The 27,358-nt window shown below is 46.5% G+C and overlaps 1 protein-coding gene across 9 annotated transcripts in view; it reads left to right on the top strand.

Annotated features, from left to right (window-relative positions):
* slmapa (sarcolemma associated protein a) overlaps positions 1-27,358 on the top strand; it is a 383,477-nt gene that overhangs the window by 93,805 nt on the left and 262,314 nt on the right. The window lies entirely within an intron of this gene.

Raw genomic sequence — 27,358 nt, 5'->3', positions numbered from 1 at the left:
TCCCGTTCTAACGGACTTTTGGGCTCTTTTGGGGAGCCCCAATGGAAATTTATTCGGACCAAACCCAGTGTGGGGTGACGAAGTAAGGAGTCCCCCCTAGTGTGTATGGAAAAGTGGTAGTGGCCAGATTGCGAAGGATCCTTTGGAGCAGCGGCAGAGAAGAGAAGGAAGAAGCAAGATGGCGATGGATGGAGCCCAGACGACATGGGGCCCAGATCAGCATTCCTTAGACGGTGTGTGGAGGAATTAAAGAAGGAGGTGCTGCCGCCGATGTTGTTGGCAATCGAAGGGCTAAAAGAAACGCAAAAGGCCCAGGCGATAGAGCTCCGTGGGGTGAAGGAGAAGGCAGCTGAGAAGGAGGATGAGATTCTGGGCCTAGCGGTAAAAATGGAGACGCACGAGGCGCTACACAAGAGGTGTATTGAAAGACTCGAAGTCCTGGAGAACAGCTCGAGGAGAAAGAACCTCTGGATTCTGGGTCTCCCCGAGGGAGTGGAGGGAGCTGACGTTGGGGCTTATGTGAACACGATGCTCCATTCGCCAATGGGAGCTGGGGCCCCCTGGAGGTGGAAGGGGCTCACCGGGTCCTTGCGAGGAGACCAAAGGCTGGAGAACTACCAAGGGCGATAGTGGTGACATTTCACCGCTTCACCGACAGAGAGGCTGTTCTGAGCTGGGCCAAGAAGGTACGGAGTAGCAGGTGGGAGAATGCGGTGATACGAGTGTAGCAGGTGGGAGAATGCGATGATACGAGTGTAGCAGGTGGGAGAATGCGATGATACGAGTGTATCAGGACTGGAGCGCGGAGGTGGCGAGAAGGAGAGCGAGTTTTAATTGGGCCAAGGCGGCGCTTCACAAGAAGAAAGTAAAGTTTGCGATGCTGCAGCCGGCGCGATTGTGGGTCACGTACCAAGATAGACACTACTATTTTGAAACGTCGGAAGAGGCATGGACCTTCATCCAAAAAGAGAAATTGGACCAGAACTGAGGGACTGATGCTGTGCGGGAGATGACGATGTTGATGTACAGAAATGTGAATTGGGGAATGGGAGGTTCACCGTATCGGGATGATAGATGGGGAGGGGAAAGGGAAGAGACGAATCCCCCCCCTTTTTTTTTTCTTGACGGGAGGACACTGAGAAATGTGGGCGCCGGTGGAAAAAGGGACATAGGTGGGGGATGGGGAATGAGAACGGGGCTGTAGGGGGAGCTGCGCCATAGGGGGCGGGGCTGATCTAGGAAAGCGCGTTTTTTTTCCCGCGCTAGGGAGACGATGGCGGGAAGATAGGTGCAAGGAGGATGAGAGTTCCACACACCGGGGGGGGCGGGGGGGAGGAGGAGGAGGAGCCGGGGTCAGTTGGAGTCTGCTGACTTTCGGAAGCATTACGAGGGAGTAACCATGCTAGATGGGGATCTAGGGGGGGGGGGGGGGACAACTGGGTTGCTGCTGCTGGGAACGAGAGGGAGCTGGCAAGGGAAGAGGTGGTCGGGATGGGAGTGCGCTGCCTGGGGGACGGGTGGGTGCGCTGGACCTGGACGTGGGACTGGCCTAGAGTAGGTGATGGCTAGTCGGCGGGGGCGGGCAGCCCCCAATCCGGCTGATCACGTGTAATGTGAGGCCTAAATGGGCCCGAGTGTTCGCGCACTTAAAAGGACTGAAGGCAGACGTGGTCATGCTTCGGGAGACGCATCTGAAGGTGGCGGATCAGGTTAGGTTAAGGAAAGGATGGGTGGGACAGGTGTTCCACTCCGGGTTGGACGCGAAAAATAGAGGGGTGGCTATATTGGTGGGGAAACAGGTGTCGTTCGAGGCTAGGAATATAGTAGTGGACAACGGTGGTAGATATGTGATGGTGAGTGGTAGATTGCAGGGAATGGCGGTCGTGCTGGTAAATGTATATGCCCCGAACTGGGATGATGCGGGATTTATGAAGCGGATGCTGGGACGTATCCCGGACCTGGAGGTAGGAAGCCTGGTAATGGGGGGGGATTTCAATACTGTGCTGGATCTAGATCGGTCTAGAACCAGGACCGGAAGAAGGCCGGCAGCGGCCAAGGTGCTCAGGGGGTCTATGGAGCAAATGGGGGGGGAGTGGAACCGTGGAGATTTGCTAGGCCGTTGGCCAAAGAGTTTTCCTTTTTCTCCCATGTTCATAAGGTATACTCCCGGATAGATTTCTTTGTTTTGAGTAGGGCACTGATTTTGAGGGTGGCAAGAACGGAGTACTCGGCCATAGCCGTTTCAGACCATGCCCCACACTGGGTGGATCTGGAACTAGGAGAGGAGAGGGAACAGCGCCCACTCTGGCGACTGGATGTGGGACTATTGGCGGATGAGGGAGTCTGTGGAAGGGTGCGGGGATGTATTGAAAGGTACCTGGAGGCCAATGATGATGGTGAGGTCCAGGTGGGGGTAATATGGGAAGTGCTGAAGGCGGTGGTTAAGGGAGAGTTGATCTCCATTAGGGCTTACAAGGAGAAAAAAAGAGGGCAAAGAAAGGGAGAGATTAGTGGGGGAGATTTTGAGTGTGGATAAAAGATATGCGGAGGCCCCGGACGAAGGACTATAGAGGGGGAGGCGAAGACTTCAGACGGAGTTTGACCTGTTGACCACAGGGAAGGCAGAGGCACAGTGGAGGAAGGCACAGGGGATGAGATACGAATATGGGGAAAAGGCGAGCCGGCTGCTGGCCCACCAGCTTCGTAAGAGGATAGCGGCGAGGGAAATAGGGGGAGTTAGGGATGAAACGGGAACTACGGTGCGGAGTGCAGGGAAGGTAAATGAGGTGTTTAAGACCTTCTATGAGAGGCTATATAGGTCCCAACCCCCGGAGGGAAAAGAGGGGATGCAACAGTTTTTGGACCAATTAAGGTTCCCGAAGGTGGAGGAGCAGGAGGTGGCAGGTCTGGTGGCGCCAATTGGGGTGGACGAGGTGACTAAAGGGCTGGGGAACATGCAGGCAGGGAAGGCCCCGGGACCAGACGGGTTCTCGGTGGAATTTTATAGGAAGTATGTGGACTTGTTGGCCCCGCTGTTGGCAAGAATCTTTAACAAGGCCAGAGAAGGGGGGACTCCACCCCCGACAATGTCGGAGGCGACGATATCATTAATCCTGAAGCGAGATAAAGATCCACTGCAATATGGGTCATATAGGCCTATCTCGCTCCTGAATGTAGACGCCAAGATGCTGGCAAAAGTGCTGGTGATGAGGATCGAGGATTGTGTCCCGGGGGTGGTGCATGAAGACCAGACAGGGTTTGTAAAGGGGAGACAATTGAATGTTAACGTGCGACGGCTGTTAGGGGTGATAATGATGCCCCCAGCGGAGGGGGAGGCAGAGATAGTGGCAGCGATGGATGCAGAGAAGGCATTTGATAGGGTAGAGTGGGAGTATTTATGGGAGGTGCTGAGGAGGTTTGGGTTCGGGGAGGGGTTTGTCAGCTGGGTTAAACTCCTCTATGGGGCCCCAGTGGCAAGTGTAGTCACAAATCGGCAGAGATCGGAGTATTTTCGGTTACATAGGGGAACAAGGCCGGGGTGCCCTCTGTCCCCATTACTGTTCGCGCTGGCAATTGAACCACTGGCCATAGCGTTGAGAGACTCTAGGAAATGGAGGGGGGTGGTTAGAGGGGGAGAGCAACACCGAGTGTCACTCTACGCAGATGACCTACTGCTGTATGTGGCGGATCCTGTGGAGGGGATGACAGAGGTTATGCAGATATTGAGGGAGTTTGGAGATTTTTCGGGATATAGGCTTAATATGGGGAAGAGTGAGCTTTTCGTAGTACATCCCAGGGATCAGGGAAGAGGGATAGACGCCCTGCCGTTAAGGAGAGTGGAAAGAAGCTCCGATATTTGGGGATTCAGGTAGCCAAGAGCTGGGGAACTCTACACAAACTCAATCTGACGCGGCTGGTGGAGCAGATGGAGGAGGATTTCAAGAGGTGGGATATGCTGCCGCTCTCACTGGCGGGCAGAGTGCAGGCGGTCAAGATGATGGCCCTCCCAAGGTTTCTTTTTGTATTTCAATGTCTCCCCATTTTGATCACTCAGGCCTTTTTTAAGAAAATAGATAGGAGTGTTATGAGTTTCGTGTGGGCAGGGAAGACCCCGAGGGTAAGGAGGGGGTTTCTGCAGCGCAGCAGGGACAGAGGGGTACTGGCGTTGCCGAATCTGGACGATTATTACTGGGCCGCCAATGTGGCGATGGTTTCCAAGTGGATGAGGGAGGGAGAGGGGGCGGCGTGGAAGAGGCTGGAGATGGCGTCCTGTAAAGGTACGAGCCTAAAGGCGCTGGTGACAGCGCCGCTACCGCTCTCCCCGAAAAGGTACACCACAAACCCAGTGGTGGCGGCAACCTTAAGGATCTGGGGGCAATGGAGGCTACATAGGGGTGTGACGGGTGCCTCAGTGTGGTCCCCGATTAGGAACAACCATAGGTTTGTCTCAGGAAGGGTGGACGGAGGGTTCCAGAGCTGGCATCGGGCAGGAATTAGGAGATTGAGAGACTTGTTTATTGAAGGGACGTTTGCGAGCCTGGGAGCGCTGGAGGAAAAGTTTATTGAAGGGACGTTTGCGAGCCTGGGAGCGCTGGAGGAAAAGTATGAGTTGCCCCCGGGGAATATCTTTAGATCCATGCAAGTGAGGGCGTTTACGAGGAAACAGGTGAGGGAATTTCCGCTGCTCCCGACACAGGGGATCCAGGATAGAGTGATTTTGGGGGTATGGGTCGGGGAGGGCAAAGTGTCTGAAATATATCAGGAGATGAGAGACGAGGGGGAGGAGCTGGTAGAGGAGCTGAAAGAAAAATGGGAAGAAGAGCTGGGGGAGGAGATTGAGGAGGGTCTGTGGGCTGATGCCCTAAGTAGGGTAAATTCCTCTTCCTCATGTGCCAGGCTTAGCCTGATACAATTCAAGGTTCTACACAGAGCACACATGACGGGAGCGAGGCTGAGCAGGTTCTTCGGGGTGGAGGACAGGTGCGGGAGGTGCTTGGGAAGCCCGGCGAACCACACACATATGTTTTGGTCGTGTCCGGCACTGGTTGAGTACTGGAGGGGAGTGGCAAGAGTGATTTCAAAGGTGGTGAAGGTCCGGGTCAAGCCAGGTTGAGGGTTAGCTATATTTGGGGTAGCGGAGGAGCCGGGAATGCAGGAGGCGAAAGAGGCTGCTATTCTGGCCTTTGCGTCTCTGGTAGCCCGGTGAAGGATCTTACTCATGTGGAAGGAAGTGAAACCCCCCGGCGTGGAGGCCTGGATAAACGATATGGCAGGGTTCATAAAACTGGAACGGATGAAGTTTGCGTTGAGAGGGTCGGTTCAGGGGTTCTCCAGGTGGTGGCAACCGTACCTTGACTATCTCGCGGAACGTTCAGGGAAAATAGATCGTTAGCAGCAGCCCAGAGGGGGGGGGGGGGGGGCAACCTGTTTTGTTCTGGTTCGGGGGGGGGGTGGAGAGCACTATTTTTTGTTACTTTGTTAGTTCACTATTTTATTTAAATCATGTTACTTATTAGTTATTGTGTTATCTTTCATGTTGATTTGTAAGGTGGAAAAATTGTGTTTGAAAACTTTAATAAAATATATATTTTTTAAAAAGATAGAAAAGGGAATAAGAAAAGCGAAGAAATCAAGGGCAAAATTTAAACAGGACAAAAGAGAAAAATATTGGGAGCAAGCCAAACAATGTGAAAAGACAAACTTAAAGTCTCTGTGCCTTAATGCACGGTGCATTTGCAATAAAGTGGATGAACTAATCGTGCAGATAGATATAAATGGGTATGAAATAATTGGGATTACGGAGACCTGGTTGCAGTGTGACCAGGGATGGGAACTGAATGTCCCAGGGTATTCCGTATTTAGGAAGGACAGGCATAAAAGAAAAGGTGGTGGCGTGGCACTGCTGGTTAAAGAGGAAATTAACACAATAGTGAGAAAGGGTATTAGCTTTGACAATGTGGAGCCTGTCTGGGTAGAGTTGAGAAATACCAAGGGGCAAAAAACATTAGTGGGTGTCATATATAGACCCCCAAACTGCAGTGCTGATGTTGGGATTGGCATTAAACAATAAATTAGAGATGCATGTAATAAGGGAATATCGGTGATCATGGGTGACTTTAATCTGCACATAGATTGGGCAAATAAAATTAGCTACAATGCCGTAGAGGAGGAATTCCTGGAGTGTAAACTGCACGATTTTCTTGACCAATATGTAGAGGAACCAATTAGAGAGCAGGCCATCTTTGACTGGGTATTGTGTAATGAGAAGGGAATCATTCCCAATGTGGCTGTGCGAGACCCCTTGGGGATGAGCGACCATAACATGATCGAATTTTTTATCAAGATGGAGAGTGAAGTAGTTGAGTTGGGAGACTAGGGTGCTGTATCTTGATAAAGGAAACTCTGAAGTTATGAGGTGTGAGTTGGCCTTGATCGATTGGGGAGAGTTACTTAAGGGGTTGACAGTGGATAGGCAATGGCAAACAAGGGGGAACTGCAGCAAATGTTCGTTCATGTCTGGCACAAAAGCAAAATGGGTAAGAGGGCCAATCCAAGGCTGACCAAGAAAATTAGAAATCGTATCCGAGCCAAGGAAGAAGCATACAGATTGGCCAAGAAAAATAATAAGTCTGAGGATTGGGAGCAGTTTAGAATTCAGCAAAGAAGGACCAAGGTACTGATTAAAAAGGGGAAAATACAGTACGAAAGTAAGCTTGCATGGAACATAAAGCCTGACACTAAGAGTTTCTATAGATGTGTGAAGAGAAAGAGGTTGGTAAAGAGACAGATTGGTAAAGGCCCCCTACAGGCAGAAACGGGAATGTATAATAAGGGACAATGAAATGGCTGAGCAATTGAATACACACTTTGGTTCTGTCTTCACAAAAGAGGACACAAATCAGATACCAGAAATGTTGGAGAATGAAAGGTTTAGTGAGAGGGAAGAACTGAGGGAGATCAATATTAGTAGAGAACTGGTGCTGAGAAAATTGATGGGATTGAAGGCGGGTAATTCCTCAGGGCCTGATATGCATTCTAGAGTGCTTGAGGTGGATCTGGAAATAGTGGATGCATTGGTGGTCAACTTCTGGGATTCTGTAGACTCTGGAACAGGTCATGCAGATTGGAGGGTAGCTAATGTCACTCCAATATTCAAAAAGGGAGGTAGAGAGAAAACAGGGAATTATAGACCAGTAAGCCTAACATCGGTAGTGGGGAAAATTCTTGAATCCATTATCAAGGACTTTATAGTGGAACATTTAGAAAGCAGTGGCAGGATCAGTCAGAGTCAGCAGGGATTTATGAAGGGGACATCATGCTTGATAAAGCTGTTGGAATTCTTTGAAGATGTAACTAGTACAGTTGACAAGGGGGAGCCAGTCGATGTGGTATATTTGGACTTTCAGAAGGCATTTGACAAAGTCCCGCATAAGAGATTATTGTGCAAGATTAAAGCAGATGGAATTTGGGGAAATGTATTGAGGTACATAGAAAACTGGTTGGCAGAGAGGAAACAAAGAGTAGGCATTAATGGCTCCTTTTCAAATTGGCAGGCACTAACTTGTGGGCTGCCACAGAAATCTGTGCTGGAACCCCAGCTATTCACAATATATATTAATGATTTGGATTAGGGAACAAAATGCAACATCACAAAGTTTGCAGATGACACCAAGTTGGGTGGGAGGGTGAACTGTGACGAGGATGCAGAGATCCTGCAGCATGATCTGGACAGGTTGGGCAAGTGGGCAAATCAATGGCAGATGCAGTATAATTTGGATAAGTGTGAGGTTATTCACTTTGGAAGCAGAACCAGGAAGGCAGATTACTACCTGAACGGTTGTAAATTGGGAGAGGGAAGTGTGCAGCGTGACCTGGGTATCCTTGTGCACCAGTCGCTGAAGGTAAGCATGCAGGTGCAGCAGGCGGTAAAGAAGGCTAATGGTATGTTGGCCTTCATAGCAAGAGGTTTCGAGTACAGGAGCAGGGATGTGTTGTTGCAATTATACATGGCCTTGGTGAGGCCACACCGAGAATATTGTGTGCTGTTTGGGTCTCCTTTTCTGAGGAAGGATGTTCTTGCTCTCGAGGGAGTGCAACAAAGGTTTACCAGACTGATTCCAGGGATGACGGGACTGTCCTGCGAGGAGAGATTGACTAGGTTAGGATCGTTCTCACTGGAGTTCAGAAGAATGAGGGGGGATCTCTTAGAGACTTATAAAATTCTAACAGGACTAGACAGGATTGATGCACGGAAGATGTTCCCGATGGTGGGTGTGTCCAGAACCAGGGGTCACAGTCTGAGGATTCAGGGTAAACCATTTCGGACAGAGATGAGGGGACGTCTTCATCTAAAGAGTGGTGAGCCTGTGGAATTCATTACCACAGGAAGTAGTTAATGCTGAAACATTGAATATATTCAAGAGGCGGCTAGATATAGCATTTAGGGCGAATGGGATCAAAGGTTATGGTGAGAAAGCAGAATTAGGCTATTGAGTTGGATGATCAGCCATGATCATGATAAATGGCGGAGCAGGCTCGATGGGCCAAGAGGCCTCCTTCTACTTCTATCTTCTATGTATCTATGGAGGAGCAAGCTCGAAAGACCAAGTGACCTTTCTCTATTCCTAATTTGTATGTTTGTATGATTTAAAACATTTGTATCCATAAATTAGTACTGTACCAGTTGTAATACAGCATTGCCATCTAAGAATACTAAGATATTGGTCTGGAAATTCAGTATATGAGCTCTGTTAGCTTCAAATTTGCCAGACATAAAATGATTTCATTGCACTTTGAATGTGGATGTAGAGTTTTATAAAAAGTTCTCTGGGATATTGGGGCCGGTGTTGATGAAGATGTTCAATGAGGCAAGGGAAAGAGGGGTACTGCCTCTAACAGGCCACAATTTTGCTGATTCTGAAGTGCGACAAGGACCCGGAGCAGTGTGGGCCCTACAGGCCGATATATCTGTTCAATGTGGATGCTAAATTGTTGGCCAAAATGTTGTCCTCCAGGATTGAGGATTGTGTTCCAGACGTTATTGGGAGGACCAGTTTGTTAAGGGTAGGCAGTTGGTGGTGTTATGGGCCAGGGTTTAGAGAACCCCAAAGTATGTCAGTGGAGTTCACCTGACCCACAACTTTTACTAGGTGTGGTGCAGCAGAAATGGAAAAGTATTTTTAAAAGCGAAACAATGTTTATTCTATAAACTCAAGTTAACCTTTTTAAAACATACAGTGAACATCTTAGCAACCATCAATTCAAATACTACCCCCAAAGAATACAACACTAAGTAATCCTTTAAGCTTTCCTTTTAACATCCATACGACTTAAAACACCTTTTACCAGAAGCACATCAGGTTAAAGTCACTACTGTTATTAGTTTTAAATCACCAGGATCGATTTACAGTCTTTAGATTACAGAGAGAGATTCATACACCTTCTGGCTGTGACTGCAGCTATCCAGCTCTGAAAACGAAACTAAAACACACCCTGTAGCCTGCTCAAAAACGAAAGTAAAAAGCTGACAGACAGCCCAGCTCCATCCACACTCTGACGTCACTGCAGTAATAAACACCCATTTCTTAAAGGTACTCTCACTACAGATATTTATATACACACCCATTTATAAACACCCATTTCTTAAAGGTACTCTCACACGACAGTGGCCAATGTAAGAAGGTTGTTAAACATGATCATGATGACTCCGGAAGGTAGGGAGGTGGAGGTAGTGATCGCAACAGATGCAGAAAAGACTTTTGATCAAGTAGAATGGGATTATCTGTGGGAGGTACTGAGACGGTTCGGATTTGGGAGGGGATTCATTGACTGGGTCAAGTTGCTGTATCAGGCTCCTGTGGCAAGCCTGACGAATAGGACAACATCGGATTATTTTAGACTGCACCGGGGGACGAGACAGGGATGCCCCCTCTCCCCACTGTTCTTCGCGCTAGCTATAGAGCCGTTGGCAATTGCTCTGAGAGCCTCAAGAAGCTGGTCAAGGTTTGGGGTGGGGGGGGGGTTGAGCATAGAGTCTCGCTCTATGCAGACAACCTGCTTCTGTAAGTATCGGACCCAATAGAGGGGATGGAAGAAATCATGAGGATTCATGGGGAATTTGGCCGGTTTTCGAGGTATAAGCTAAATATGGGGAAAAATTAGATGTTTGCGGTCCAGGCAAGGGGACAGGAGAGGCGATTGGGGAGCTGCCGTTTAGATTAGTAGGGAGAAGCTTTAGGTACCTAGGCATTCAAGTGGTGCGGGAATGAGACTGGCTGCATAAATTAAATCTGGCCCGACTAGTAGACCAAATGAAGGACGATTTTTGGAGATGGGACGCGCTTCCGTTGTCACTGGCTGGGAGGGTGCAGACGGTGAAGAGATTTCTGTTTGTATTTCAGTGTCTCCCCATCGTTATTCCACGGTCCTTTTTTAAACGGGTCAACAAAGTGATCACTGGCTTCGTTTGGGCGGGCAAGACCCGGGCGAGTGAGAAAGATGATGCTTGAGCGGAGTCGGGGAGAGGACGGGCTGACGCTGCCAAATTTTAGTAACTATTACTGGGCGGTGAATATAGCCATGATCAGGAAGTGGGTGGTTGGGGAGGGGGTCGGCATGGGGGCGTATGGAGGCGGCTTCATACAAGGGCACCAGTCTGGGGGCGTTGGTAACTGTGCCTCTGCCGTTCCTGCCGGCACGGTACTCCACCAGCCCCGTGGTGGTGGCGGCCCTGAGAGTCTGGGGGCAATGGAGGAGACATGTGGGAGCAGAGGGAGCATCGGTCTGGTCCCCAATTTGTAATAATTACCGGTTTGCCCCAGGTAGTATGGATGGGGGGTTCCGGATATGGCGGAGAGCAGGGATTGAGAGGATGGGGGATATGTTTATAGAGGTTAGCTTTCCGAGTATGAGGGCACTGGAGGAGAAGTTTGGGTTGGCAAGGGGAAACAAATACAGGTATCTGCAGGTGCGGGACTTCCTGCGTAAACAGGTGTCAACCTTCCCGCTCCTACCACTAAGGGGGATTCAGGACAGGGTAGTTCCCAGAGGTTGGGTAGGAGAAGGGAGCATCTCTGACATTTACAAGGAACTTATGGGGTCAGAGGAGACGCAGACCGAGGAGCTGAAGTGCAAATGGGAGGACAAGCTGGGAGGAGAGATAGAGGATGGTCTATGGGCGGATGCGTTGAGTAGAGTCAACATGTCAGCAACATGTGCCAGACTCAGCCTGATACAATTCAAGGTCATTCATCAGGCTCACATAACAGTGGCCCGATGAGCAGATTCTTTGGGGTGGAAGACAGGTGTGCAAAATGTGTGGGAGGACCAGCGAACCATGTCCACATGTTCTGGACATGTCCGAAGCTTAGGGGATTTTGGCAGATGTCTCATGTCCACGGTGTTAAAAGCAAAGGTGGCACTGAGTCCAGAGGTGGTGATTTTCGGGGTGTCGGAAGATCCAGGAGGAGAAAAGAGGCAGACGTTCTAGCCTTTGCTTCCCTGGTAGCCCGGAGACGAATACTATTGACTTGGAGTGACTCAAAGTCCCCGAAGTCGGAGACCTGCCTATCGGACATGGCTAGCTTTCTCTGTTTGGAGAAAATCAAGTTTGCCTTGAGAGGTTCACTGTTAGGGTTCGCCTGGAGGTGGCAACCGTTCGTCGACTTCTTTGCGGACAATTAATCGTCAGCAGAAGGGGGGGGGGTTAGTTTAGCTTTGAGTAGGGGGTTAATAAAGGTGGGACCTGTAAGGAAGGGAGACGACTTTTGCACTATGTTAATAGTTTCATGTACATTGTTTATTTTGTTGTTGTTACAATACCAAAAATACCTCAATAAAATGTTTATTTTAAAAAAATATATACCATTTATTTCCCAATATGAAGTAATTAATGTATTGGCACAAGAAACACTTTGTTAGGTTGAATGTTAATGTAAATCTTTTGGAGGGATTGGGCTCAATTCATACACTTTCAATGTTGCTTTTTCATAGAGATTTCTAATTTGTATCAATTAAATATATCACCATACTGCAATCTAAATCATGTGTGTCATTAAATGGTTGTCAGCTGAGTTACCTGGAGTCAAAGTTAATGATTATCGTTAATGAGATTTTTGATAGGTAGTACTAAAATAGATACCTGTGAATAAAGAGGTGACCAGTTGCTTGGATGTTTCGATTAATAAGTTGATGTGAGATGCAGAAAGTGCAGAACCATGCTATTGCTGATGAATTAATAATAATTGCTTCTTGTCATCAAAGCCATTTTTGGCCACTGTAATGAAACTAGGACGCTGCATTGTCAGACACAAAAATGGGTTAATTGGGACCTTCATTCTTGGGTCAAATGCTTCTACTTTTGATGGAAAATTACTCTGCAGTGGTTTTTTTTCCACAATAGTCTGGAGGATTTTGTCCCTTTTATAAGATTATTAAAAGTATCTAATATTATGGAAAGTTTGTCACATGGAGGTACTTGCCTCAGCTTAGAGGCAATTTCTCTTGGCTCCCTTCTGAACAATGGAACTGATCACCCAACAGCTTTCAGCCTTCGTATGCAAGAGGAAGTCTTGAGAAAGTGTCAGAATTGGTAAGTACTTCCGTGTGACAGTTCTATTTTCCTAATGAATATTTTGTTAATGTATTGGATCAATGTAGTGCACTGTATTTTTTCAAAAAGAGCTGTCCTGTTTTGCACCTTACCTTTAATTGAGGGGATGAATTAATCTGATTGTTGTATTAAAACTGCAATGCAACTATGAAGAGTATTTTTACAATTTCACTTGTCAGTGGGAGGAAATGTTTCACCATTGAGGCAACTACGAAAGCAGAACGAGGCAAACTGAAGATTCTTCTCATCATGAAAGGGCAGCACGGTAGCATTGTGGTCAGCACAATCGCTTCACAGCTGCAGGGTCCCAGGTTCGATTCCCGGCTTGGGTCACTGCCTGTGCAGAGTCTGCACATTCTCCCCATGTGTGCGAGGGTTTCCTCCGGGTGCTCCGGTTTCCTCCCACAGTCCAAAAATGAATGACATGAAAGCTGCCTATTGTCACAAGTGGGCTTCAAATGAAGTTACTGTGAAAAGCCCCTGGTCGCCATATTCCGGCACCTGTTCGGGGAGGCTGTTATGGGAATTGAACCGTGCTGCTGGCCTGCTTTGGTCTGCTTTCAAAGCCAGTGATTTAGCCCTGTGCTAAACAGCTTCTCAAGATGTGCAGGTTAGGTGAATTGGCCATGTTAAATTGCCCTTAGTGTCCAAAATTGCCCTTAGTGTTGGGTGAGGTTACTGGGTTGTGGGGATAGGGTGGCGGTGTGGACCTTGGGTAGGGTGCTCTTTCCAAGAGACGGTGCAGACTCGATGGGCCGAATGGCCTCCTGCACTGTAAATTCTATGAACAACTGGAATCTCGAATTCTTGCAGTTTAACGCCTCTGAATCCGATGATGCAAATGGATTGTTCAGACATCTATTTTATAGATTATGTTCCACTAATTTTAAAGTCAATAACAACACTTACAATATTAAATTTATTTCAGTACCTAACCAGACCTTCTGCTAATTTAGCAATTGATGTTTTTCTCCCAAGTGAATTTTATTTAGAATCAGAGTTGGTGCTAATTCACTAAGCTCTTTTAAAGAAAGAAATAACATAGTTTCAAATTATCAGGGAGTCTAGTTGTGCTTTTGTCCTACAAGCAGCAATGACTATTTAATCTGTTTTAGGTGCTGGTGGTTGAGGGAAGAATTTCTCCAGGATATCAGAAAAACTCTCCTCTTTGAATAGTGCCATGGGACCTTATGTATTCAATTGCATCTGTAGATCCTGATGACAGATGAGACATTAAACAATTTGAATGATATCAGAAAATACTCAGAACTTCTGACAAAGGGTTATCAACCTGAACTGTTAACTCTGTTTTTCTCTCCACAGACGTTGCCAGATCTGCTGATTTTTTTCCCCAACATTTCCTATTTTTAGTTCAAATTTCAGCCACCTGCAGTATTTTGTTCTTGCATATTTACCTGGATGGAAGTGAAATTGAAGGTTACAGGCAGAAAATTAGACAAATAGATTTGGAGCACTTGTGATACTTTATTCAGTATGTGACTAGAATATTTGGAGGTAGCCTCTTTGAATTATCGTTTCAGAAATTTTACCTAGTTTGTGTTAAGTAATGGGTTAAAAGACTTTGCAATTAGTTGTCTCATTTATGTTAAGTATCCATTAATTGACACTGATATGTAAAGGGGCTTCAGGTGGCCTCTGTCAGGTGATGTACAGTTCGGGTTTTGTGCAAAGGCTGTTGGAATGAAATAAATGTGTGTTTGTGAGAAAGGAACGGAACTTTAGACTCACAGCAACTAAAACGTCTAACAATTGGTAGCAGAGGATGGTTGCTGTGTAAATGTGAAGGGTTGAAAGATACAACTTTTCCAGATCAAACCAAGGAGTGAGTGAGAAAAGAAAAAAAAAAAGGGGATATATGGCTGAAGCGAGGATAAAGATGGCTGGATATGACTATCCTCACTTATTTTCGGAAAGGGAATCGTACGATCAATGGAGAAGTGCAGTAGTTATGTGGACTAAAGTAACTGCTTTGGGAAAGAGAAAACTAGGTATGGCATTGGCTCTTTCTCTACCATATGGCAGTAACATCCGAAACCAAGTGCTTTCTGAGCTGAAATTGGAAGAGTTAGACTCAGGAGATGGTCTGGAGACTTTATTACAGTATATGGATAAGATTTATAAGAACGATGACTTGTTTAGTGCGTATGAAGCATAGTCGGATTTTGATAAGTTCCGGAAAATGGAGGATATCTCCATGGAAGGCTATATAATGGAATTTGGCAGACTATATAAAAGGCTGCAGAAACACAATCTGGAATTTCTACAGTCTGTGTTGGCCTTTAAATTACTTGACTGTGCTAGAGTGAGCAACATGGATAGGCTCCTGGTTTTGACAGGATTTCAGTTTACTGATAAGGATACCTTATTCGAACAGATGACAAAAGCTTTACAAACGTTTCTGGGGAAACATTCGATTCCGATGGCTCTGATGACCCAAATAGGTCAGCCTACAATAAGGCAGAATATGGAAGATACACTACTAACAGGATGGCGAAATCGTATGGTTACGAACAGGGCTCAAGACTATAGAAGGAGGCCGAGACAAGGAAATTCTGAAGACAGAAACCCAGTTAGAACCTAAAATAGGAAGATGAACCCCAGAAATGCACGGGGCATGATAAATCGATGTTTTCGATGTGACTCTCAATACCATTATGCTTTCAACTGTCAAACTCGTTATGATAGAGTGTTTGAAGCGACACATGACACGGAAGTGTCAGAAGAGGAAAAAGATAGTGATCAGAAAGAAGGCATTGTCCTATTGACAAGCAGTTTTACGCCGGTAATGAGGGTGTTGGTTGCAGAATCCTTCAACTGTGCTGTATTGGACAGTGGCTGCACATCTACTGTGTGTGGAATTGACTGGTTAAAGTGTTACCTGGACTCTTTGAATGCTGAAAATCGTAACAAGGTTAAGGAATTTGAAAGTTCCACAAGTTTCAGGTTTGGGGATGATAATACTCTGAAGTCGCTGAAAAGAGTGGTGATCCCTTGCAATATTGCCGGAGTGAATCATTTCATTAACACGGATGTTGTATCAAGTGAGATACCTTTGCTTCTGAGCAGACCGTCGATGAAGAATGCACACATGAAACTGGATATGGAACAGGATAAGGCAACAGTTTTTGGAAAGACGGTGGACTTACAATTTACACAGTCGGGACACTATTGTATTCCATTACTGACAAATAATATTTCAAGTAGAGTGGTTAAGGATGTGTTAATGGCAGTTGTAAATGGGACTTTAGCTGATAAAAAGCTTGTGGTATTAAAACTGCTAAGGCAATTTGCACATCCGCCCCCTCGGAGGCTGAAAAATTTATTAAAGGATGCAGGGATAAGGGATGACGAATATACTAAACTGATAGAACAGGTTGGTGACCGCTGTGAAGTTTGTAGGAAGTACAGAAGGACACCGGCCATGGATCTTAAGATCTGGGATAAAGCAAATAATATATTTATTTTGCATTTTGTAGATTTAGCAACCAGATTTAGTCAATTAACGATTGTACAAAGTAAAGAAAAGAGAGTAATTCTGGATCAAATCATGAAAAAATGGATAGGGACAGGGATGGGTCCACCGGCAAAATTCCTTACGGACAATGGGGGAGAATTTGCTAATGATGAGTTTAGGGATATGTGTGAAAACATGAATATCAGTTATGAATACGGCTGCAGAAAGCCCATTTAGTAATGGTGTCTGTGAAAGAAATCATGCTGTCATCGATGACATGCTTCGGAAAATTTTGACAGATCGACCAAATTGCAGGCTAAATTCAGTTTTAGCATGGGCAGTACATGCAAAGAATTCATTGCAGATGGTTGGGGGCTATAGTTCTTATCAATTAGTGTTTGGTAGAAATCCTAAAATTCCGTACATTTTGGATGACCAGCCTCCAGCTTGGGAGGGGACTACAATTAGCTCTGGTTTTGCTGAACATTTAAATGCATTACATAGCAGTAGAAAAGCTTTTTTGGAAGCAGAAGTCTCAAAGAATTCGCAGAGCTTTAAGACATAACGTACGGCCATCAGATGCCGTTTTTCAGCAAGGAGGCATGGTATACTATAAGAGAGACAATTCTAATGAATGGAAAGGCCCAGGGAAGATCATAGGCATAGATGGCAAAACAATTATTTTTGCAACATGATAATCAAACTGTTAGGGTACATTCATCAAGGATAATGGGTACAGATTACAAATTTTCAAATTTAGACAGAGCAGACAGACATGACGAGGAACCAGAATCATCTGGTACACACGTGTTACAGAACTATGAAGACCAATTAACTGATATAGACAGGGTTTCTGTGGAGGAACACAAAACTTCTGATGAATTAGAACAGGCCATTTTTCCGAAAGGGCAACTGCCAAAAGTTGGTACAAAAGTGACATACTTGCCTGAAGGGTCTCGTCGATGGAAGGATGCAACTGTTTTTAGTAGAGCAGGGGAGGCCACTGGAAAGTATAAACATTAGTTGAATGTGCAGCATTCAGGGGAAGGAGTCAAGACAATGGATTGGGAAAACAAAGTTCAAAAATGAAAGGCACAGAAACGCAGTGCCAGTTCAGATAGTACATCGGATAGTGAACAGGTCCGCAGGAAAAGGTCGAGAACTATTGAAAGGACATCCCACAGCAGAAGGGAAAGATCAAGCAGTAGCAGTGCAGAACGAGATACCAGGCGGGAGAGTTTATCAAGATCTCGGAACATGAGTAAGACTACGAATACTAATAGGAGTAGAAGCCAACATGCACGTGAGATTTTGGTGGCTTCAAATAAATTAGATGAAAAAGTTATCAAAGAAGCTAAACGGCAAGAATTGCATAGTTGAAGTGAATTTGGGGTATACACAGAAGTACCAGATAGGGGACAAAGAGCTCTATCCCACAGATGGACTTGCACGGAAAAGGTTCTTCCGGATGGAACTTATAAGGCAAAGGCCAGGCTTGTGGCAAGGGGATTTGAAGAAAACTTAGAAGATCAGGATTTAAGGGTAGATTCACCTACAGCAGGAAAGGTTATTTTAAAGATCTTCTTGGCTCTGTTAGCCACAAAGGCATGGGAATGCAAATCTATAGATATGAAAGCTGCCTTTTTGCAGGGGCATCAGCTCCAGAGAGACATTTTTCTCCGTCCTAAAGAAGCAGCTAACACAGAAGGGGTACTCTAGAAGTTGAACAAATGTGTATATGGATTAAATGATGTCTGGTATTTTTCAGTAAGGTCAGTTTTGTTAAAGTTAGGCTGTTGCCAGTTTAAAGCAGATCCTGCAATGTTTTACTGGCACTATAAAGGAAATCTTTCTGGCATTTTTATGATGCATGTCGATGATTTTTTGTGGGGTGGACTAGTGATTTTGAAGCTATTGTAATCTTTGGTTTGAGGAAAGAATTCAGGATTGGAAGTCAGGCTTCCGGTGCATTTAAATATATTGGACTGGAAATTGGACAGACTAAGTTAGGGGCAACTTTACGTCAGCAGTCTTATTTGGAAAGCATCAGCCCAATAGCAATTAGTCGTGGCCGAGTTTCACAAAAAGATGCAATGGTTTCAAAGATAGAAAAAGAGCAACTGCGAAGTTGAATTGGGCAACTGAACTGGTTAGGTAGACAGACTAGACTGGATGTGAGTTTTGATGTCTTAGAGTTGAGTACAAAAATGGATGATCCCAACGTGGAAGACATAATAAGAGCAAATAAAGCGTTGGCCAAACTAAAAATGCAGGAGTGTGTTTTGAAGTGCCCGGTTTTAGGTGACCCGAGGCACTTGAAACTCATAGTTTATAGTGATGCGTCCTATGCAAATTTATGTCATGAGGTTTCAAGCGCAGGAGGTTTTATAATTTTCCTTTGGGGGAACAATGGTAAATGTTGCCCGCTTGTGTGGGAAACAAAGAAAATAAGGAGAGTGGTAAAAAGCACTTTGGCTGCTGAGACTTTAAGCCTTGTAGAGGCGGTGGATATGGCCTTTTATATAAGTATGATATTGACAGAAATTTTGGGATATGGGGATTTGGGTAATATACCTATTGACTGTCACATTGACAATAAATCCCTGTGGGAAAATGTGCCTCTACAAAAAGTGTCAATGAAAAAAGGTTACGGATAGACATCGCATGTTTGAAGCAGATGTTGGACAGAGGGGAAATAACAAAACTTAAATGGGAGCTATCAACTGTCAGACTGTTTTACGAAAAGAGGGCCAAGTTCACAGAAACCTTTGGATAGTGTTAATGAACGCCGCTTGTTTCTGTGACTTTTTTTTTTTCTTTCTCGTCCAAACAAAAAAAAAAAGGGGGGTGAAATCATGTGTGTGATTTTGAGTTTCTTGAAACTTTGTTTTCACCTAATTTTTCTTTTCTCCAAGGAAGGGGAGACTGTTAAGTAATGGGTTAAGAGACTTTGCAATTAGTTGTCTCATTTATGTTCAGTATCCATTAATGGACACTAATATGTAAAGGGGCTTCAGGTGGCCTCTGTCAGGTGATGTATTGTTAGGGTTTTGTGCAAAGGCTGTTGGAATGAAATGTGTGTTTGTGAAAAAGGAACAGAACTTTAGACTCTTCATATCACAACAACTAAAACGTCTAACAGTTTGAAGCTTTAGTTTTGGTTAGGTGACTACTGATGTTATTTTGATGGTATATCGGAGGGAATGGCTTGATTTGTCAAACAGCTTTTTCCCATCCTATTAAGATGTTTCATGTTGTTATGATCCCTTGTAGAGACCAATAATTTTGAAAAAGATGAATTTCTCAAATGACCAATGGACATAAACCATATGACAATATTCACATTTTAACTATAGCAGAACTAAAAATCAACATTAATCAAACATTTAATTAACAGGAAACTTATGCACCAAACAAAAGAACAGGAACTTTTGCATTTGCTAACTGCTGCAATCTAGATGCATCCACTGGTGTTTAAACTTGATTGAAACACAAGATCCTGAGGGGTCTTGACAGGGTGGTTGAGGGGAGGATGTTTCTTCTGGTGGGAGAATCTAGAGCTAGGGGTCACTGTTTTAAAAATAAGGAATTGTCCATTTAAAATGCTGATGAAGTGTCATTTTTTCCACTCAGGATCATGAGCCTTTGAAACTCTCTTTCTGAAAAGGTTTCAGAAGCAGTGTCAAAAGACACTTGGTAAGCAAGGGAGTGATAGTGTTACAACCCGACCGAAGGCCACAGGGTCTGTATCATTAGGTTCCCCATGGCCTCATCGGAGTATGATCTTCCCTGCTGAGGGGGCGCGGCTACATCCTTAACCAAGGGGACCCTGAGACATAAATATCTCGGCCCAAGTGTGGGCCGGGCATGGGAGACCATTTGGGGAGTAGTGTGTGCAGTGAGTAAATCTAATAAAGCCATTTTGGTACAATCCATCATCGTTTCTTCGTAGTCGCTTGCCTGGATCTTACACTGGCGGCTAGGGGTGGGATGGAGCTGCAGGTGATGCCATTTCCTCAGGACCCGGCCCACTTCGAACAGGCCCCAGGAGGCCCCCGACAAGACAACAGTATGCCACTTAATGGAAAGTTGGAGGCGTTTGACGCTGAGACGGGTGATTGGAATCAATATATTGCGAGGTTGCAGTATTATTTGCATCTCAACGCCATTATCGGCAATGAAAGGCAGACGGTGACCCCGTCCACGGTCTGTGGAACCACCACGTACAGCATCATCAAAAGTTGATCTACTCAAGCTCGCCCAGCACGCATTCATTCGCAGAGATGGTCTCGTTGGTGAGTAACCACTTGAATCCAATGCTGCTTGACGTTTTCATTTCCACACTGCCACCCAGCACCAGGGAGAGTCGGTGTCCAAATTCCTGGGCCATTTGGAAAAGCTCGCCGAATTTTGCAATTTTGGCCCAACTCCATTTGATTCACTCAGAGACTAGTTGGACTGCGGCATCTGGGATGCGGTGACCCAAGAGCGCTTGTTGGCCGAGACCCACCTAGAAGGCAGCCAAAATCGCCCGTTCCAATGAAGGAGCAGAGCAAAGGGTGCAGGAGCTGCTTGGGATGGCCGTCCTGAACCTAGGGTGCCAATAATAATAATCTTTATAATAATAATCTTTATTGTCACAAGTAGGTAGGCTTCGATTAATACTGCAATGAAGATCCTGTGAAAAGCCCCTAATCGGCACATTCCGGCGCCTGTTCGGGTAGTCAGAGGGAGAATTCAGAATGTCTAAATTACCTAACAGCACGTCTTTCGGGACTTGTGGGAGGAAACCGGAGCAGACACAGGGAGACTGTGCAGACTCCGCGCAGACAGTGACCTAAGCCAGGAATCATAGAATCATAGAAGTTTACAGCATGGAAACAGGCCCTTCGGCCCAACCAGTCCATGCCGCCCAGTTTTTACCATTAAGCTAGTCCCAGTTGCCCGCACTTGGCCCATAACCCTCTCTACCCATCTTACCCATGTAACTATCTAAATGCTTTTTAAAAGACACAATTGTACCCGCCTCTACTACTACCTCTGGCAGCACATTTCAGACACTCACTACCCTCTGAGTGAAGAAATTGCCCCTCTGGGCCCTTCTGAATCTCTCCCCTCTCACCTTAAACCTATGCCCTCTAGTTTTAGACTCCCCTACCTTTGGGAAAAGATGTTGACTATCTACCTTATCTATGCCCCTCATTATTTTATAGACCTCTATAAGATCACTCCTAAGCCTCCTACGCTCCAGGGAAAAAAGTCCCAGTCTATCCAGCCTCTCCTTATAACTCAAACCATCAAGTCCCGGTAACATCCTAGTAAATCTTTTCTGCACTCTTTCTAGTTTGCCTCTTTTGTCCATGTTTGAACCAAGGCTGTAATGAGGTCAGGAGCTGAGTGACCCTGACGGAACCCAAACTGAGCGTCCATGCATAAGTTATTGCTGAGTAAATGCCACTTGATCGAACCTGGGATCCTGGAACTGGTGAAACAACAGTGCTACCCACTGTGCTCCTGTGCTGCCCATAAAACAGAACGCAGAGGTCCCCCCGCCCCCGGCCCCTAATGTTCCGGACTCCCGCTGTGGGGGTTGCCCTCCCCGAGACCAGGACTATCTTCGGCAGGCTCCTGAGGAGCAGCGTCAATGTTCCCCCGTTCAGAAGGGCCCCGGCCCACTTAGAAGAAACGCTAGTGCCCGGAAGAGCTGGAGAAGAGCAGTATCAGAAGGGAAGCCCATCCGCCCACCGCGACACCAACGATGGACAGAGCCATTTTGTGGACGATGATTTAGACAACCTCCAAAGTCCAAAGATGTGCAGGTTAGGTGGATTGGCCATGATAAATTGCCCTTAGTGTCCAAAATTGCCCTTGGTGTTGGGTGGGGTTACTGGGTTATGGGGATAGGGTGGCGGTGTTGAGCTTGGGTAGGGTGCTCTTTCCAAGAGCCGGTGCAGACTCGATGGGCTGAATGGCCTCCTTCTGCACTGTAAATTCTATGACCAACATTTACATTGCATCACTACGCCAAGAATGGCACTGATTCAAGTCATAATCAGGGTCAGTGGGCTCCCAATCCTCATGGAGTTGGATACCGGGGCCGCAGTGTCCGTGATGAGTCGATGCACATTCGACCATGTTCCTTCGGGTATCCAACATTTGGCGCTACAGGACACGTTTACACCACATGGATGAGCTGTTGGAAATCGCCGACACCTCCCAAGGTCCTTGTGGAGTATGGGTGGCAATCCGCAAATCTACCATTGGTGGTAGATTGGGGAACAGTATGCAAACCTCCCATTGGTGGTAGTCCGAGGGACGGGCCCCAACTTGCAGGGGCGAGATTGGCTAAAGCTCCTCCGGTTGGGCTGGCAGCAAATATGCCAGATGTGCTTCGACGGCCCAGATGCAGTGCTGGCAAGATTTCCAGCTGTCATTAGGGAAGGTTTGGAGACCAGCCGAGGGACTGCCATCAAGATGTTCATGGATCCTCTGGTACTTTCACACCCACCCCATTCCCTCTGTCTTGAAGCTGAAAGTGGATGCGGAGCTGGACCGATTAGAGCAGTTAGGGATCATCTGCCCAGTGCAGTTCGCAGATTGCAGGGTGCCGATAGTGTCAGTGATGAAATTGGACAGTACCATCAGGTTGTGTGGGGACGACAAAATGACGATGAACCGTGCGTTCCGGTTGGATTGTTAGCTGGTACCTCAGATCGAAGACCTGTACATACGTCTTAGCACTTTTACTAAACTCAATATGAGCCATGCCTTACAGCTAGTCTAGACCCTGATTCATGAAAATATCTGACGGTAAATACTCACCGCGGCCTGTTTGAGTACACCTGGCTGCCCTTTGTGTTGCCCACCCGTGCCATATTCCAAAATGTTGTGGAAAACCTACTTAGGGGGTAACCACAAGTCATGGTTTACCGAGACAACGTTAAAATGACCGAGTCGTCAGAGCGTGAGGCTATGAAAAATCTTGTGGACGTACTTCATCGTTTTGAGATAGCAAGGGTTAGGTGACGCAGGGAAAGTGTGTATTCCATGCCCAAAAGGTGGTCTACCTCAGTTACAGAGTGGACCGCTATGGGTTGCACCCGGTCGACGATCAGGTGTGGGTGATCTGGCAGGCTCCCATACGGAAGGACCCAACGGAACTCTGTTTCTTTTTGGGTCTGATGAACTATTATGGGAAATTCATCCAAAATTTGGTGACCATATGGGGCCCATTGCACCACTTGTTAAAAAAGGCCAATGATGGTTTTGGGACCCACTGCAACAGGCGGCTTTTACCAACGTGAAACGACAACTCTCGATGTTGGCAGAATGGAACTATGCTCAGAGAAGGAAGGCTTGGCGGTGGCTTTTGCAGTGAAGCGGTTCCACCAGTATGTGTATAGTCACACCTTCACAGCCATCACAGACTACAAATCCCTCCTGGGGTTATTCCAGGAAGACCGGTCGATCCCGCCCATAACGTCCGCCAGGATCCAGCGCTGGACATTGCTTTTGGCGGTGTACGAATATGTCCTTGTGTACCGGCCAGGGACAAAGATAAAACACATGGACGCCCTCAGCCGCTCCCATTGCCAGCCAGGCTACCGCGCCTGCTGCATCGGACGACATAGTCATGGCGTTGCATTTTATAGACTCAATGCCGGTCACAGCCACCCAGTTTAAGGCATGGATGCAGACTGATCCGGTGTTCGCCTAGGTCCATCACATTGCGCTGTTTGGCGCTCAACATCGGGCACTCCCGGACAACCTGACGACGTTCAGCACAACAGTAGCGGAGCTCAGCAGAGTGATGGTATTCTGCTGTGGGGTTTATGCGTGCTTATACCTGAAAGACGCCATTCTACGGGACCTTCACAATGGCCACACAGGGGTCTCGAAAATGATGATGTTGGCCCGTAGTTATGTCTGGTAGCCTAGGATTGACACAAACATCGAGGCTCTGGCAAAATAATAATAATCTTTATTGTCACAAGTAAGCTTACATTAACACTGCAATGAAGTTCCTGTGAAAAGCCCCTGTGAAAAGATAACTCACACGGTGCCTAGAACACCAGAAGCTTCTACCTGTGGTGCCCCTCCACCAATGAGAGTGGCTGGGCTGGTGGTGGTCTCAACTGCACATCGATTATGCGGGCCCTTTCCAAAGCTCAGTGTTTCTGCTGATTGTGGATGCCCACGTGGTTGGACATCCACTGCATAATGACAACGACGTTGCGGGCCGCGATTGAGAAGCTCGGCCAGAGTGTCCATGGAATCCTAGAGGTTTTAGTGTCGGACAGCGGCACTGCATTTACCAGCTTGGAGTTAGGGGATTTCCTAAGGATAAATGGCGTCCACACCTTACCACCCGTCATCCAATGAATTGGCCGAGTGGGTGGTACAAACTTTCAGGGTAGGAATGTGGTTTGAGGCTGGGTAGGGGCTGGTTTAGCACACTGGGCTAAATCGCTGGCTTTTAAAGCAGACCAAGGCAGGCCATCAGCACGGTTCGATTCCCGTACCAGCCTCCCCGAACAGGCGCCGGAATGTGGTGACTAGGGGCTTTTCACAGGAACTCAATGAAGCCTACTCATGACAATAAGCGATTTTCATTTTGTTTCATTTCATTTCATGTGCAAACAACCTCTGGTTCCCCGGAGACCTGTTTGGCACGGTTTTTGTTTTATTACCAAACTTCGCCAAACGCCACTTCCGAGCTGTTGATGGGACGTTGACTGCACACGCAACTGATCCTCGTCCTACCTGACATTGCGGCGAATGTCCTTGACGGGCAGGAACACCCCGACTCAAGACGACCCAGATCCATCCGTCAATTTTCTGCTGGCGACGGGATCTATGTGCGGAATTTTATTGATGGTGATACCTTGTGGATTCTGGGGTCATGATGAAGCTGTCGAGGCTATAACCCCCGACCAGAGGCCAAGGGATCTTTACTATTTGGTTACCCGTGGACTCACCTGAGAATGATTTTCCCAGATGAAGGTACGGGACTTCTCCCTTTACCAAGGTGGCCCTGGGACATAAATATCCCGGCCCGAGTGTGGGCCAGGCGGGAGAGACCCTTTGGGGAGTAAATACCCTGGCCCAAGTGTGGACCAGGCACTCGCGGAGACCCTTGGGGAGCAGAATGTGGAGTGAATAAGTCTAATGAATCCTTTGTTCGAATCCATCATCGGGTCTTCCTGGTTGCTTGCCTGGATCTTACAGATAGGTTATTGAGAGTCACAGAGTGCAGACTTGAGGTTACTATCAGACCAGCCATGATCTTATTAAATGGCAGAGAAGGCTCGAGGGGCCGAATGGCCTACTCCTGTTCCTCATTCATGTGCTTGTATCTTATAATCTATTTTGCTGTACACTGCACTACTTGCAAATGTGTAGCATTACAATAACAAGTCCAGTGTTAATCCCAGTTCTCCAGCAGGTTCACTTCTCCGTTGAAATGTCCAGTGTCCTTCAAAATTCAGTTCAAGTCTTTTGGATGCGACTTTCGCCAATAAGGCCCAGCTCAGCAACTCCTTGTTCCTTAAATCCCCAATAGTCCTGTTGGTTCTCTCCCTTTCCTTTCAAACATAAAACCAACTTTCATGAGCATCATGCTTGGTTGTTAGCACAAAACAACCTTTCAGTGCTCTTAACAGCAGTAGTTGCTCTTCTTGTGTCTTAAAATTAATTGTCCCAGGTGTGAAGACTGTCACTTAATATTTTGATAGGCTTCCATCTGAATTTGCCCATGGCAACCAGGCCCTTCTTCTGGAATTCCCAATAACAGAGATACTTTAAAACACAACCAACCTGTAAAGTCCAGCGTTTGTAATGATGTGAATTCTATAGCAGCTTCTTTCATTAAAATGGGTATTGTCCTTCATTCTGAATGCAGTGGCAGTTTTGTGTGAATCTATTAATGCTAATAGTAAATGTGGCCGGCACAGTGGTTTAGCACTGCTGCCTCACGGCACCGAGGTTCCAGGTTCGATCCCGGCTCTGGGTCACTGTCCGTGTGGAGTTTGCACATTCTCCCCGTGTTTGCGTGGGTCTCACCACCACAACCCAAAAGATGTGCAGGGTAGGTGGATTGGCCACGCTAAATTGCCTCTTAATTGAAAAAAATGAATTGTGTAGTCTAAATTTATATATTAAAAATACTAAATGTCTTTGGGTAGCTGTATAGTTATTTAATTGACAATATTTATTATAAATAGCAATTGTTTTTCTTTATGGGCTGGTTTAGCACAGGGCTAAATCGCTGGCTTTTAAAGCAGACCAAGGCAGGCCAGCAGCACGGTTCAATTCCCGTACCAGCCTCCCCGAACAGGCGCCAGAATGTGGCGACTAGGGGCTTTTCACAGGAACTTCATTTTAAGCCTACTTGTGACAATAAGCGATTTTCATTTCATTTTCATTTCCATTTCTTTGGTCAAGAATTATGGACTCTAACTTCCAAGCTCCCCAGCATCGGAACGGGTACCCAAAAGATGCACTGGAGAATCCCTCTTGGAACTTCCCAAGTAAAGGTTTGCATGGCAATTGCCCAGATGTAGTGCCCTGATTCACCATGGGATTCTCCTCAACCTTGCTCCCTCCGACCGTCCCAACCTCTTGAGGTTCACCCCCCCTCCTCTGTATCAATGTCACACTGCCCCACCCCTCAACCTCCAATTTTTCTCCGATGCCCCATGATTGCTGATTTTCCCCCTCACCTCCCAAATTCTAACCATTTATCTTAGAAACTTACTCTCTCCCTGGCTTGTCAATTTCAGTGGGATCTTTCATTTACCTGGTTTACAGCAGCTAATCCCAGAAAAAAGGGGGTTTGTCCTACTTCAATCCAATGGAACTGGACTTCAGTGCTGGGCCTCAAGGGCAGCTGTGCTGCCTGGACCTTGCCTGGTCTGAGTCAGAAGGTTGGGCGAATGAAGGATTGAAGAAAATCCACGTCGGTAAGTGGGCTCAGAAAAGCAACCTGATGCTGATTGACAGTCCGAGAAAGCTACGGCTCTATGTGTATTTCAATTCACCCCAACCTTTCCCTAGGCTGGACATGGATTTCTTGTGAAATAGTGTTTCATAGGTGTTGGTATATCACAAATGGCTGTTACCATATGAGCCTGGTAGAGTATTTGGTAAGCTGTTGTTCACATTGAAGTAAATAAATATGGTACACTGTTGTTCACATTGAAGTAAATAAATATGATCTGATGGCCATTATGGAGATCCGGCTGCAGGTTGACACAGATTGGGTCCTGAATATC

Source organism: Scyliorhinus torazame, chromosome 13, assembly GCF_047496885.1.
Source record: "Scyliorhinus torazame isolate Kashiwa2021f chromosome 13, sScyTor2.1, whole genome shotgun sequence".
Taxonomy (NCBI): Eukaryota; Metazoa; Chordata; class Chondrichthyes; order Carcharhiniformes; family Scyliorhinidae; genus Scyliorhinus; species Scyliorhinus torazame.
Note: the sequence above shows the minus strand (reverse complement) of the source record. Positions and strands in the feature narration are given on the sequence as shown.